A 16,109-nucleotide genomic window follows, 5' to 3' on the forward strand; every position below is an offset into this window, starting at 1 on the left:
TTATGACCTTGAAAATGAAACACAGCAAATTTTTAGGCATTGACCAGTTTCATTCTTATGAGCAAAGAACAGAGAGCTGCAGACATCTTTTCAATTAATCTGCAATGGCTGAGGAATTGTTAAATTATATGAATCCGCACAGAGGGTATAAATTCATGATAGCAGAAGCTATTTTGTCGACATCAGGACACAAAGCGAACACCGGTCAAATCTATGATTTGATTAGAGCCAAGTATCCTTATTACCAAGACCATGGGCATGCGCGCAATTTTAAATCCTCAGTAAGATTCACTTTATCAACTAATGAGTGTTTTGAACGTGTGCAGGATAAGCTAGAAGACAGGTATGGTTTCTGGAAGATTGCCAAGGATAAACATTTCACCGTGAAAGAGGGCACACATATTGTGCTTAATGGCATATTTATTCCTAATGCCAATAGCAATGGATCCGCTACTACTGTTCCGTGTGAATCGATACCTGCTGCAATATCTGCACCCTCCATTCCTGAAACCCACATTGTACAAGAACATAACTACTATGATTATGTACCAAGCCTTTCAGCTGAAAATGCATTGGAATGGGTATCCGAAGAAATGAACCTACCTCCGGACCAATTGTTTGAAGAAAGCAATGGCGATTCCTATGAGCGCTTCATGGAGGAGATGTGTGTCATACTGGATTCAGCGTTTGGGTCAAACGTGGATGCAAATGCCTTGCATTTCTGGAGCGACCAGTTGCAGGCAGACGAAGAGTTAATTCTAGAAGAATGGTAAATATAACAATCTTTATGCGTTGACTCTGCGTTTATTTTTTTTATTTTTTTTTAACCACCATTTTCACTTTCAATGCGTGGATACAGCGTAACATTGCAGACTGCATAACATGTATCGATCGCAAACAAATTGTTTCCTATTACAATATAGTAGAACCTGAAAGAGTAGTACACATTGCTGACGGAATAAATATACGTACTTTCCTATCCCTTTAAACATATTATCAACATTTTACCATAACTCTAACACATACCTGTTTTGTTATCATGCAACATCTACAAAATAAAACACCGGGTCCACCACGTATGACCTGGGACCCTTGTCATGGGCCAAGGCGTCCTTAAAAAGGATTACGGATGTAAGTCCCGCCCCCAAACGACGTGCGCGCCTCAAAGCCTATTGGCTGTGTTGTTTTGTTATAGTTACGGTAACTGCAGTGTGTCATAAACTGGGGGCGTACACTGGGCGTTAGCCGAATCTTAATTGAGTGGGAGAAGTGTTAGCGTTTGTTAGACGCTGGCTTAACATGACGTCACACGTATTGCATTTGCGCATTGTGTTATCGGCCGTGCTTTCTGTCCAAACACGTCTGTTTAGAAATAATACAGATGTACTCGTTTAGAACGAATGTAGTTTCGTCTTCATTGTATTTGAAAAAAAGATTTTATGTTTACTGGTATTTTCAACATGTATTGAAGGCACAACGTACGCATTGTTTTGCGCATGCGCTAACAGTTAGTCGACCCAACCGTGAAGTGCGTGCGCACACTAAGATGTGCGCGCACATTTGTCAGTATACAGGCAACGTTCACTTCCTATACATAGTTATGCCTGCTACAAATGTAATGCAAAATTACATACTGATGTACACTTGTACTTCTAACATATAAGTGAGTGACGTGTGTATGTACACAATCATATATAGCTGCGTAACGCGTTGTCACGGATACATATATAGTAAGGTGCCATCTTTGACCATCATGTGTTTGCTGTATTTCAGAGATGTCGGGGAAGATACAATCGGATCAATGTATGATTTCAGAAGAGTCTACCTTTATATGAGATGATTGTGAGGAGGAGCCACCGACTACTATACTACATATGGAACTAATTTTATATTGCTTGCAGCGCTTATTAACAAACAATTAAAAATGTGATACCCTTATGCCTATATTGCATAAGCACTTAATTAACATAATGATGTAGCAAAAGAGTGCCTCATGAATTTTTATTGAGTGTTCTTTAATTACTACTAGCATTTTATGGCATGGTGTGTTTTATATATAACAACCATTCCCACTCTGCTAACACATTTGTGTATTCTATTGTGTAATGGAACGTATGACTGTCGAAAGTATGTAATAATAATAATAATATGAGCATGTTCATGTATATCGCTGCTAGTTGTACGCAGCGCTTTACAGACACATTTTTCAGGCTGAGGTCCCTGGGCCGTGGAGCGTACAATTTTTTTTCCGCCTGAGGCACAGGGAGATAAAGTGACTTGGCCAAGGTCACAAGGAGCCGACACCAGGATTTGAACCAGAACTCCCCTGCTTCAAACTCTCAGTGCCAGTGTGTGTCTTTACTGACTGAGCCACTCCTTCTCCCAATGTAAAGGACACTTACAACCAACTAGCCATTTCTTGTTAAAAATCTCTTGTTACATGGGTATGTTGATAAAATGGTTTGGGACTGTAGCAAATAATGTTATTGGCTAGATGTTGTGGTCCCCTACAATGCATGATGTTCTGAATATTACATCAACATCATGTAATGAAGTACGTTTCTGTGTATATTTCATTAACCTAACTAACTATAGTTTACTGTGTTTATTAAACGTTCTAAAAATAAATAGTACAGTCAATATGATGATATAAGCTAACCTAATAAAGCTGCTGTTATGATTTGTCGGTGTTATACAGTACATGGATCCTACACAAATTGATACAGACACAAACAGTTGTATTAAAAAGTGTGTCTATGCTAATGTGCACGTGATTGACGTTACAATTGTCAGAATACTTGATAATTATCATAATGATAATGATGAAGTGACGTGATTGACATTCCAAAAATATTACCAACATTGTCATAGTGGGAAAAAAAAAATGCAAAATTACAGTAACATTTGCGACCAAATTGTGGTTTCTGTTAACAGTTTAACACTTGGTACATGTAGGACACATCCACACACGTCTGACTTATACATACACATGTCACAAATTTTAATTAATGTTAACTATTAATTCCCATTAATAAACACCTACATTGCTAAATATAAGATGTAGTACGCATTGTTGTGATTACAGGCATTCATTCATGGAGTGTTATGATCAGTCAATTTCATCCGTGATGAATAAGCTCCCGTAAGTAAACAAATAAGTACAGTTATCCCCTTTTCTCCAAACACCTCTATATTACATTAATGGAATTTATAAGGAAACATACATAAAATGTGATGAAATGTGAGAAATCATTTTCTAATACATTGCACATGAAACCTCAAGAGTAGCTAAATGCATGTACATGATACAGAAAGTACATATATGTAACATTTGTATTTTAAACAATATGTTGGGTTTTTAGTTAAAATAATTCTATGAATATTGAGGTAGGCACATCTTATGCCAGATGTCAGCAAATATACATACCATGATCAGTCATACTGGAGATATACCTATAATGCAAAGGAACAATATATAAATAGCAAACATTGACATGCCATCTTCAGTACCGTAAGCAACACAGCAAAGTGTGTATTTGGTGTTACATGTGCAACACCATGTATATTTAATGACATTCAAAATGTAAAGCAGCCTGGTGTACACATCATATGGATGTACATGTTACACTGCACCAATAACATTGTATGTAAGCATAGTTCAAGAATGAATGACTATGGCCATACTACTGTATGTGTATTGTGTTAGCATAAGGAACAACACAATGATAAAATATGACTGCTTTGTTACCCCAGTTGTATTCACATACACACAACTAATGTACAATTGAAGAGGGATTCTATAACCTGTGCAACAATAACATACCGCTGCCACATCCCTTTGTGCACACAGCAGAGAAAAGAACGGTGTGCAACCCATATTCATCTGTGTCCTAACAGAAGGTTATATTAAGAAACATTATTGTTAATATAACATAATTAATCTATAAAAGTAGTACTAGGAACATATATGTTTTTACTTACAAGAAAAAAATGAATTGATGAGATTCTGGCGTGTCTGGCCACCACTGGCTGTTTGTTCATTTTCAGCAGCTACATGGGTTGGATGCTCGTCTACCAAAGACTCATCTAGGTCTGATTGTACATTGTGCCTGAGTGCAACATTGTGCAAAATGCAACAGGCAAGGATTATATCAGACACTTTTTGAGGCTTGTATAGAAGAGCACCACCAGTTCTGTCCAGACACCTAAATCTGGTCTTGAGTAAGCCAAATGTCCTCTCTATAACAGATCTTGTCGAGATATGGGCTGCATTGTACCTCTCCTCTGCTTCTGTTTGAGGGTTTAGCACCGGAGTCAAAAGCCACGGCCTAATTCCGTATCCTGAGTCACCTATAATGAATGGAGCACACATAAGCTGACATTAGTGATAAGATTCTACAATGCCAACATTCCTAAATAAAAATGTGTTTTGTGTTAGAACATCTAAATCTGTACTCACCCAGCAGCCAACCATGTTCAAAATGTCCCTCTTGGAACGCATGGAAGACTGAAGAGTTCCTCAGGATAGAGGAATCGTGACTGGAACCAGGGAATTTGGGTACCACATGTATTATCCTCATCGTGGCATCACATACCACCTGTACATTGAGTGAATGGTAGTGCTTACGATTGCGGTAAACATGCTCACTCTGACTAGGTGCAATCAAAGCAACATGTGTGCAATCGATTGCACCCAGCACACATGGTATCCCTGCTATATTATAAAAGCCAGTCCTGACTTCCAGCCACTCTGTCGCCTCTGTAGGAAAATGAATATAATTCCTAGCGCGTCTATTGAGTGCATAGAGAAACTGGGTAAAGGCCCGCGAGAATGTAGATTGCGAGACCCCGCCCACTATGCCCACAGTTGTCTGGAATGACGCGGAAGCGAGATAATGTAATGAGCACAGCATTTTAACAAGCCCAGGGACTGCACGACCTCTGGCTGTAAAAAAATCTAAATCTCCCCTTATCTCCTCATACAGAGATAAGATTGCCGCTGAACTCAAACGATAGCGACTTACTATCTCCTCCTCACTCATCCCATCTAACAGGGTTCTCTCCCTGTACAGACGCGGACGAGGCACAAGTTGTCTCCTCTGTCTTCTCCTCTGATCTCCTGTCCCTCGGCCTGTCCCTCTCCCTGTCCCTGTCGTATCCGCGTTCCTGTCCCTGTCACTGTCCCTCGGTCTGTCCCTCCCTTGCCCTATATCATTCTCTTGATCAGCAAGCATGTCATAGAAAAGAATGTTCCTCCGTCTCCTAAACAATCGCAACATTTTGAAATGAGTAGCTGTGAATGAGCAGGTAATGGGCGTCCTTTAAATAGGTATGTGATGATGTCAGGTGACATAGTAAAATGCAAGGTGTTACATTAGCATAATAAAGTACTTGTGTGGCAAGCTGTGTGCAGTTGATGTTATAAGTATTTGTTGTGTGTATTCTGCAGGGAATGATGATATTTGACAATGATGTGACGTGAAGCTTTGTACAAACATTGCTTGAAAATAAATAGTTTAATGTGCAATGCATGTAACACTTCTGAACGCAACAGTCAGTCATGTAATTAGACAAAAAGGCTGAGATTGACATGGGAAAAGTTTGGTGTAACATGTGTAATTAGCCATGTTATTGTCACATGTTGACAACAATGATTAGTCGTGTGCATATGCATGCATTTCTTTAATGAGGATAGTTGCTATAGAATGAGTTTACAAGGTGTCCCAATGATGAATTACTGTAGATGTGTGTATAAGTTAGGTTGAAGTGCTTGTAATGCAACGGTTATAATGTAAACATGCAATGTGATTGCGCGTCCAATAAGTGACGTCATGAAAATAGGGAGGACCAAACCTAGATGTAAACATGAGCATAAAGATGTACATGAACGTTTAAACATGCGTCACACATTACAAGCATTGTGTAATGTTAAGGAACATGAATATACGGTGTATGTGTGACATGTGTGACATCATGTAAACAATTGTCGCTCAATTCAGTAAAATGTGTGATATGATGTGAGGTTCTCCTTTAAGAGTTGAGTATAGTATTTTCCCTTGACACATCATCACATGATGAGTAATGTGACACGCAAATGCTGAAAACATCTAAAAGTACAATGTTATGCAAATAATACACGTCAGCCGTGACACAATGCAGGGAATGCCCCCCACACTGTAATGCAAATGACGTTTGTATTGTGAGCAATGAAACGTAAACAGTACTATACTGTTATACGTCCCCGCTCCATTGACTCCATTGATGTACAGAAGAGTTTTTTTTTCTAAGTGCCGTTCCGGCAGCCTTAGCGATCGTTCTCCCCTCCAACTTGCCAACTTTAGTTGGCGGGAGAAATTGGCCATAACATCTCAATTTCGTAGTGCCGATCAGCCCCGATAAGATAATTTTGGTACTTGAATCCAGCCGATTTAAAAAAGTGGCGATCAGTGGCGAAAACAGGCTTATCGGCAGGCGACTGGCCATAACAAAATTATCGGCTACGAAACCTAGCGAAATCAAGCACTTATCGGCGCTTACTGAATCTCAAACCCAATTGTGGCTATAAAATGCCGAAAAAACCCTTATCAACGCTTACTGCATGAGGCCCTTAATCTTTTCAAGTTAATCTTCCAGTTCTTGCAGTGGTGCTTCACTGCAGATGGTCTGGTAGCTGTAGGTAGCCAGATTCAGCTTTGAATGACAGCTTTGCATGTACCCACCACAGATTGTTAGCACCCTCAGCTTTCATAGTGTAGATTCCTATCTATGACATCACAGGGTAATATAAACCCTCATCCTTCCAGCTAGGATCCCACCCCGATGAAGCCGAGTACAGGAAACTTACGTCGGTAAGTCTAACGTCACTTCCGTGTGACGGCTTATCGGAGAGGTGTGTGCAGAGCGTCACTAGTCAGAGACTGCATTAGTGGGCAGCAGATCGCTCTCACAAAGGAGGATGAGATAGGGTGTTCGTTGGCTACTATTTTATACTTCTTAGTCAGCTAGTATTGATATGTAAGAGAGATAGTATACCTTTTGCTGCAACAGTTTATCTACTGTCTCCTAGTAGAATGACAGACTTGTATCATCTATAACTTTATCTATTTATTTATTCAATAAAACCAGCTGATTTTTGTTTTTGGAGTTGGGCAGGTCTTTGCTCACACTCTCCAAGTGTGGAATACTTTACAGCTCCACTTTCCCTATGTATACTATGGGGAATTCTCCCCTTCTCTCCTAGTCTACCCTACCTATTATCTTTACCATCCATTAAATTGAAATTATGGTTAGCAGGGTAATTTGTACTTAATAGGTAGGTGACATTGACATTTAGACCCTTGAGGTCCTACTTGTAGCCTTATCGTACCCAAGCATCTTGATCTGACTTTCTGAACCCACCTTCCTGTTTGGTAATTAAGGTATACATTAAAGTTTTTGATTATTATTATTTTGCTATTTTTAGGCTATAATAACCTAAACATAATGTACAATAGGGATTATATATTTATCATTAACCTCAGTGCAGAGGTCCAAGCGGATATTCTCATATATACACACATATGTATATGGGACTGATCTGTTTCTGATGCGCCGGCCACTTAATCTTATAAAGGCCCATCGGATTAACACACCAGGGGTCCCTGCAGTGTGAATCCTACTGGGTTATATCTGTCTGTAAGTGACGCGCAGTAAGAGAGAGGCTGAATCAGTCACTCTACCTGCGCACCACTAACAGGCGATCGCAAGGGTTTTATGTATGTATGTAAGTATGTCTCTCTTTATTTATAAAGCGTCATCAAGGCACATACAGTAGTGCTTCACAATAGTAATACATGTGACAATCATATATATACCAATTAATACAAATAACAGATCATGGGAATAAGTGCTCCAGACAAAAAAAGTAACATTTAGGAAAAGGAGTCTCTGCTCTGAAGAGCTTACAATCTAATTGGTAGGAGGAACATACAGATACAGTAGGAGGGTATACTTGTAAGTGTGTCTGCAAGGGGCCAAGCTTTATGGATCAGGTGTACAGTGTTAGCCACGGGGCTACTCATATGCTTCGTTAAGCAGGGGTGTTTTAAGGTGGAAGGAAAGAGGTGAGTCCGGTGCGACAGCAAACAGCCCAATGACGTCAGATCCCGAATTTTGAACACAGTAGCTTTATTGAACACACACAGTTGGAACAGTAGGCTGCAGCACAGCCTCCTCCTCTACGCGTTTCACGCTCTACTGGCGCTCCTAGGGCTTTAGATACAAAGGGGGTAGAGAGAAAACATCATTGAGAGGAACGCAACAGTGTGGATGGTGCATAGCGAGAAAAAAGGGCTGAGATGTAAGGAGGGGCAGAAGAGTGTAAAGCTTTAAAAGTGAGGAGGAGAATTGAATGTGTGATACAGGATTTGATAGGAAGCCAGGAGAGGGATTTCACCAGGGGAGGCACTGAGACAGGTTTAGGAAAGAGTAGAATGATTCTGGCAGCAGCGTTTAGGATAGATTGTAGGGGAGACAGGTGAGAGGCAGGAAGTCCGGACAGCAGGAGGTTACAGTAATCAAGACGGGAGAGAATGAGGGCCTGTTTAAGAGTTTTAGCAGTCGAGCAACAGAGGAAAGGGCGTATCTTTGTTATATTGCAGAGGAAAAAGCGACAGGTTTTTGATACGTATTGAATGTTAGAGGAGAAAGTTAGAGAGGAGTTGAATGTGACCCCTAGGCATCATGCTTGCGCTACTGGGGTGTATGACTGAACTTCCAACACTAATGTGGAAGGAGGTAGTAGGGCCAGGTTTGGGAGGAAGTATGAGGAGCTCTGTTTTCACCATGTTAAGTTTAAGTTGGCGGGGGGCCATCCAGGATAATATTGCAGAGAGACATTCAGAAACTTTGGTCTGTACAGAAGGTGTATGGTCAGGGGTTGAAAAGTAAATGTGTGTGTCGTCAGCATAGAGGTGACATTTGAACCCAAGAGATGTGATTAGGTCACCTAGAGAGAGTGTGTACAGAGAAAAGAAGAGAGGTACCAGGACAGAACCCTGCGGCACCCCCACTGAGCGGTCAATAGAGGAGGAGATGTTAGCAGAAGAGATGCTGATAGTAAGATGGGAGAGGTAAGAGGAGATCCAGGATAGAGCTTTGTTACGAATGCCAAGAGTATGGAAAATGTGAAGGAGAAGAGGGTGCTCCACCATAAATGCTGCAGAGAGGTAGAGTAGTATGAGCAGAGCGTAATGACCTTTGTCTTTGGCAAAGTTAAGGAAGCTGGGTGAGGGGCGATAAGCCACTTTTCAGCAGGTTCTGACACTAACATTTAAATTTTACTAATAGTTTACATGAGAATGGGGTCTCCTTAGCTAACTGGCATTGAATTCAGCCTCAGGGACCCGCTACTTCCCGAGACACAGGCCCAGATATGGGGGGGCGTATCCCCGCAATGTTAAAATACTCCGGTCACATGACGCGAGAAAATTTAACATTGTGGGGATACCGGCACTCCATACCAGGGACTATTACTCAGAAAATAGGGGGTCCCTGAGGCTGAAATCAATGTGGGTCAGCTCTGAAGACCCCCTGCCCCCACATACTTGGGGGTGAGGAGGTGAGTCGGTGAGTGAAGGGGTAAAAGCCCCTTGATTGGTGGTTAGGCCTCTCGGTTGGGCATTGGGAAGGGTTAACCCCTTTATTACCTTAGTGGTAGTAACCGCTATGGTATGAAAGGATTAAATCCCCCATTAGCGACCCAAGAGGCTTAACCACCCACCTTGGGGCTATTACCCACTTCACCGAATCCCTCTACCCACAATAAACATTGCAATACCTACTACATACTGTATTAATACACAACCCACCCCCTGTACCCCTCAAAAAAAACCCTAACACATACTGTACAGTAATGGGCAAAATTACTATTATCCAGATATGGATAATAGTGCATTTGCCCATTTAAAATAAAATATTACCTAGCTGGCATTAAGTAAATAAAACTTGCATTTACCCATGCAAGGATGAAGGCTATCCTATCCTCATCACAATCCTTGTCCTCCGTTGTCAGCAACAGTACAATAAAAATACAAACTAATGGCCCCTAACACCTTAATCACCATAGCGGTTAGTAACCACTACAGTAATTAAGGGGTTAACTCTCCTCCAATACCCACCCGGGAGGCCTAACCAACCCCCCAGGCAACAACCCCCACCATCCACCCATTGAGTGGCACAAATAAATATGGGCAAGCTTTAACACTATAGCAATAAATGGTCAAGCTAAAAAAACAGCCCAAAATAAACCGCAGTATTAAATAGGAAAAAAAAACATTACAAATTCCAAAACAATTGATTGGCATAGTGGCACAACCTTGCCCTGCTATGCCAGTCAATATATAACCTACCAATCTCCAAAACAAGCCTCTAATTAAAAACATTTAATTTAAATCCAAAAATTCCAAAAAACAATTGATTGGCACAGTGGCAGACCCATGTCAGGCAATATGCGACCTGCCAATCTCCAAAACAAGCCTCAAATTAAAAACACATTACATATTAATCCAAAAAATGCCAAAAAACAAATTGATAGGCACACGGCAGAACAAAAAATCAATTTGTTTTTTGGCATTTTTTGGATTAAAATGTAATGCGTTTTTAATTTGAGGCTTGTTTTGGAGATCGTCAGGTTGCCACCATGCCAGGCAATATACAACCTGCCAATCTCCAAAACAAGCCTCAAATTAAAAACACATTCAATTTAAATCCAAACAAAGCCAAACAAACAATTGAGTGGCACACCCATATGCCAGTCAATGGGTAACCTGCAAAAAAATAAATTCAGTACATACATCAAATAAAAAACACATTGCATTGCCATAAAACAAAAAAAGCCAATAAACCAATTGATTGGCACAGTACCACACCATTGCCCTGTGGGCATGGTCTGTCACGGTCAGTCAATTGGCAACCTTAAAAAAAAAAATACATGCATCAAATAAAAAAAACATTACTGCACTGTAGTTAATAAAAATGCCAATACAGTACCAACCAAAAAAAAAGCCTGCAAATAAAAATACAAGCCATCAAATGGGAGTGAAAGTCAATCAGAAAGATTCAGCTTCCTTTCTCTTTAAGACGACGTCTCCAAAACAGAATGACTGTCATCACATGCTACTGGAACCAATAGGTTTGGGGGTCATCCTATTGGTTGTAGAAAACCATGTGATAGCAGCTTTTTTTTTTAAGGGGATGGTTATTAAGTCTAGCACATCGTTTTACTTCTCTTCATTCGTGGTTACTGTGGGAAATATGTTTTCAGAGCCACCTATGGACATTTTTATGACTTTATTTGATTAGTTATTTTCATGTCGCCTCTTTTTGCCGTAGTGCTTTCAACTTTGCTTCACTTGCTGCTACACTGAGTGGATTGAAAAGTCATGGACAGGTAGGGAGCAGTAACATAATTTATTGAGAGCTATAGCTAGTGGTTATAAGAGTCGATAAGTGAAGGATTGTTTGCCAAATAAATTGCCAAACTTAATTTTAACCAAAACTGGTGAATGTGATCAAACAGTACTTTTAAACCTCCAGTTCATTTTGGCTGGTACAATCAAAGATAGATAAGATAGGGCAGCTACAGTACGTATATCTGTGTGTCAATAGCAAAACTTGATTTTAAGTTTAAACAAAAAATGCCAAGTGAATGTGATGGTGGGTTTATACCTCCAGTCAATTTTAAGCTGGTACAAGCAAATCTGGTTATTTATTTCCTAATTACTATGCTTAATACATTGGTTAAATGGTGATATCTCTATTCCAATCTATATATCCAACATATGTAATTTAATGGTGTTAATCTAAGTGTAACCATTTAACCAAGTGTAACACCCCTATCCCTGCCCCCTAAAGGTGATTTGCTGGTAAATAGGTGTTATGGTACTGTGATGCTGTGGGGCTCACCAGTTGGTTCCCAGGAGGCTGAGTCTCTGCAATGTAGGGAGCTTGGGGTACCGGATTCCTTGTGTGGTGCAGCGCCTCCAAATGTAGGGCTCTGCCTTAGGTAGGGATTAATCCCCACAGAAACTTCCATACAACAAAGGAATCACTCTGGAGTGCCAGAAACAATGCAGCAGGGTTTATTGGGGTTCTTAAAGTATTGATCATACAGTCCTTCCATATCTCTTCTCATGCAAGAAAGGTACCCCATTCTGACCCTAAATAACCCAGAGTAGATGCCACCTCACAGCTTGAATTAGGACTAGGGTCAGAGCCTAGCTCGGAGGAACCCTAGTGTGGACTGCCTTCCTATGACCATACAGCACAGGGGCTTGAGGCTCCCAGGTGGTCTGAGCATAATCCTCATTCCCCAGCCCTTGGCTAGCACAGAACTGGAACATAACTGAAAAAGAACTGGAACATACACTTACCCCCTAAGGGGCAAGGCAGAACAGCCAGGAAAGTACTAACATGGGAGTCCCTTTAATACTAGGGGTGTGGTTTCTGTCACGGGACAGGTTATTTACACCTTTTTACCAGGATCATTCATAGAGCAAAACAAGGTAATTAAATAAATAGTAATTTATTCGGCATAAATTCGCTTACACACAATGGAACACAAAATACAGACAAAAAGACACACTTTCTTTGGGACTAGGGTAAAAAAAATAGACTTTCCTAGGTTTCGCTACGTTCTCTTCTAAGAACTTGGACCCTCCTGACCGCGAGTTAGTCCAAATCTCCTGGAACTCAAATCGGCATAAAATCCTAGCCGCGACCGCTATGTTCGATTCTGAGAACTTGGGCGCAAAATGCTGGACTTAGTCTCTGACGGGCAGGCTTTTCAGGCTTGAAATCGAAGTCGGTTGCTTTGCTATTACAAACAGAGCATCTTTGAAAAGCCCGCCCGCGCTCTTTCAGCTCAGACTCAAGGGGAACACACACTCTGATTGGCTCATGTCTTCTTATAGTATTCTCTGCTTCATTCATAAAATAGAAGCAGACTGGACAACCGATTAGCGCGTGGGAACATTCCCAAGCATCCAATCGAAGCCGAGCCGGCTAGTCAAGCCGGGTCAGAGGGAAATTTGAAACAGCTTAGGGGCATGCGCAAGCCTGCCCTATACCCCCACAGCAATCCCAATGCCCCCCCTGGGCAGGCTCCACTAGGTCTGGCAGAACAAGTGTCATTCCAGAGGACTGTCATTGATCTCCGGACCTAGTACTCCACCTTTTCCCTCTGACCAAATTCTGTTCACACCTCTGGGTATCCTCTGGCTGTTTGAACTCTGATGTCCATCCGACATTCCGGCGCCTATGGGTTTGCACGGGCTGCCTGTTTGGACATCGGTTCCGAATTTTTAAACACTTTAAAACTATATTAAAGTATAATTTAATACACTCTGAGTCTCTGGGTACATAAAACAGAAAAGGAAAAAATGTTGATGTTTTTTTTCTGTCTGCCTTATTCCCCACACACTTTCCCTTGGACTCAGTTTGGACTCTCAGAGTCCGCCCCCCCCCCCCCCCACCAACCTTATATATGGTTGGGGCACCCACAAACCCTATACTGGTTGTGGGTCACCTTGGCACTAGCTGGAGTACCCACCTATACCTAGAGATTTCCTCAGCTGCTACAGGAATTTATCCCTGTGCCTCATTCTCCTTTCTGGGCTGTGCTGAAGCAGGGTACCCTAGTGTGAGTCGCGCTTGCGTTTTCAAGGGGAGATGTTATCGGGACAATGTGCCTACATGTATCAGGCCTGATTCCCGGGTAGATTTATGGGGGAACCGACAATTCCAGACCCCCAACCTCCTAGGCACATTCTGTCACCGGCTCCTCCGCAAAACCCCCTCTTGAAACGCATACCCTAGCATTCTCTGCTCGCTGGCATGCCCGGAAAGGGAAAATCACAAAAAATGGTTTTATTACAAACAGTATAATGCAGTAATACAATGTTACTGGGCCCAAGAGCTAACTCTCTTGGACCCTTTATACACAGAGCAGGGGTAACCAAAATGGGCTTGAACTTTATTATACAGCCTGGTTACCCTCTCCCATCACAGCTACCTCTGCCCCATTAACTGGGTAGGTCCCACTAGTGCAAGCCCACTCACCTGGCATGTGACTCCAAAAGTTTTTCAGGCAACTGCCTGAAAACTGCAACTTTGAAACTTTAGGGCTCACTCACATGCTAGGCCATGTGAGAGGGGATTAACACTAGCACTGCCTGCTCTTATCAGGAGTTACACAACTAGGTCAGATAAATATAGCAGACAGCTACACAAGCTATCATATAGCAACAGGTAACATGTTGGTGTTTGACTCTCCCTCTCTCCCTGTCTCTCTCTCCCTGTCTCTCCATCTCCCTCCTTCTCTGCCTCGTTCTCTCCCTCTCCCTCCCCTTTGTGTCTCACACTCTGTGTCCCTCTCTTCTGCTTTGCCTCGTTCTCTCTCTGTCCCTTTACTTTTCGCTGTGTTTCTCTCTCTGCCTCTCGCCTCTCCTTTGTCTCTCAGCCCCTCATGACTGCTTACTCTCACTCTCCCTTTCCTTGCCAATGCTGGCATGAAACGGTGGCATGGAAAGGGAGGACTGGCTTTCGGTTTCTGCTTGGCTCTGGCACAGTATCCAGCACCACCCAACCTTATAACAATGTGATATAATAAATGCATTATACATAACACTGCAGTCAAGGTACACAGTTCTGTATATTAAATTAACATACGCGAGTCCATGCTCTGATCTGTTTACAATCTACAGTAATATATAGTACTGTACATGTGGCACAGGGAGATTACATGCACAGTATGTGGTAGACCCAAGGTTAATAGGAGCTGCTGCTGGGAATTCCACCAAGTATTCCAACTGCCTCTATTCATCTCATGCTGGCGCAATAGGTTACGGTTCTGAAATGCATATAGAGTATAAAGGGAACATGTGGAGATAATGGAAACACAAAGTATGCTTTAGGAAGAGAAACATTCTTCATTCAGTGTACAGTATGTGGCTCTTTGCTGCACTGAATTACATATTGGTAGAAGCAAAAGGCGATAACGGTAAGGAAATTGGATATGATTCTTCAGTAAAGTGCATTTTTACTGTGTCATTATATGTGTAATGGCTATTTCGATAAATGAGGGGGAGTCCAGGGTATACACTTGTAGGTGGGATTAAAAGCATACAGCATACATACAGTTTAAATGCCCAAGACCATAGCTGCCTTATCATTAAGAAAGGATGTAGAATAGCTCAGGGAACACAACGTCACACTGCATTTGTTAATTATTGCCATGACCTCCGTAGCCAAGCTAACTATATCACAACCCTGTGGTATAGTATGTAATACAAATGTGGGATATATTTTATTATTGAATTACAAGCACAGATTAATGAACCTCAGTTGATGCCTCATTAAGTGTCAACACGTGTCTTCAAAGCTCACTAACACACTGTTAGTGTGTGCTGTTTTTGACCGGAAAGGTCATTGCTTTAAATTTAACATGACGTTAGTTAAATCATATCTAAAGGTGCTGTTACGCCCTTCCAGACCATCAAATGTGGGTTTTTCTGGAGAGAGGGGGAGAAGGGGGGAAGGGAGACAGAGGGAGGGCGGAAGGGAGAGAGAGGGAGGAGGGAAGGGAGAGGGAGGGGGGAAGGGAGAGAGAGGAAGGGGGGAAATAGAGAAAGGGTGAAAGAGAGAGAGGGAGAGAGTGCACACCTGAGGTTGCAGAAATAGTAACTTGGATATGCAAAATGTATTCAAATAATTTATATTACCATCCTTCCCAGCTGAGCTCCTTTGTGTGCACAGATGCCTCTCCATTTGTGACAGGCCGGATATCTTTAAGAAGTATAATTGTGATGGTGAGGGGGTAACCAGTCTCTCAAATAAAGCTTAAGCCCATTTGGTTACCTGTGTGTATTGGGGTTCAAAAGTGTCAGCTCTTGAGCCTAACCGTTGTATATGCATACTATGTAAATTGTGCTCCAATAAAGAATTTTTATGTTTTTTCCTTCCCAGGGATGCCAGCGAGAATGGATTGCTAGGGTATGAGTTTCAAGGGGGTTTTTGCGGGGAAAGTGTTATCAGACTGTGCCCAGATCGTTGGGTCTGAAGTTGTCGGTTCC

Source organism: Ascaphus truei, chromosome 2 (assembly GCF_040206685.1).
Source record: "Ascaphus truei isolate aAscTru1 chromosome 2, aAscTru1.hap1, whole genome shotgun sequence".
NCBI lineage: Eukaryota > Metazoa > Chordata > Amphibia > Anura > Ascaphidae > Ascaphus > Ascaphus truei.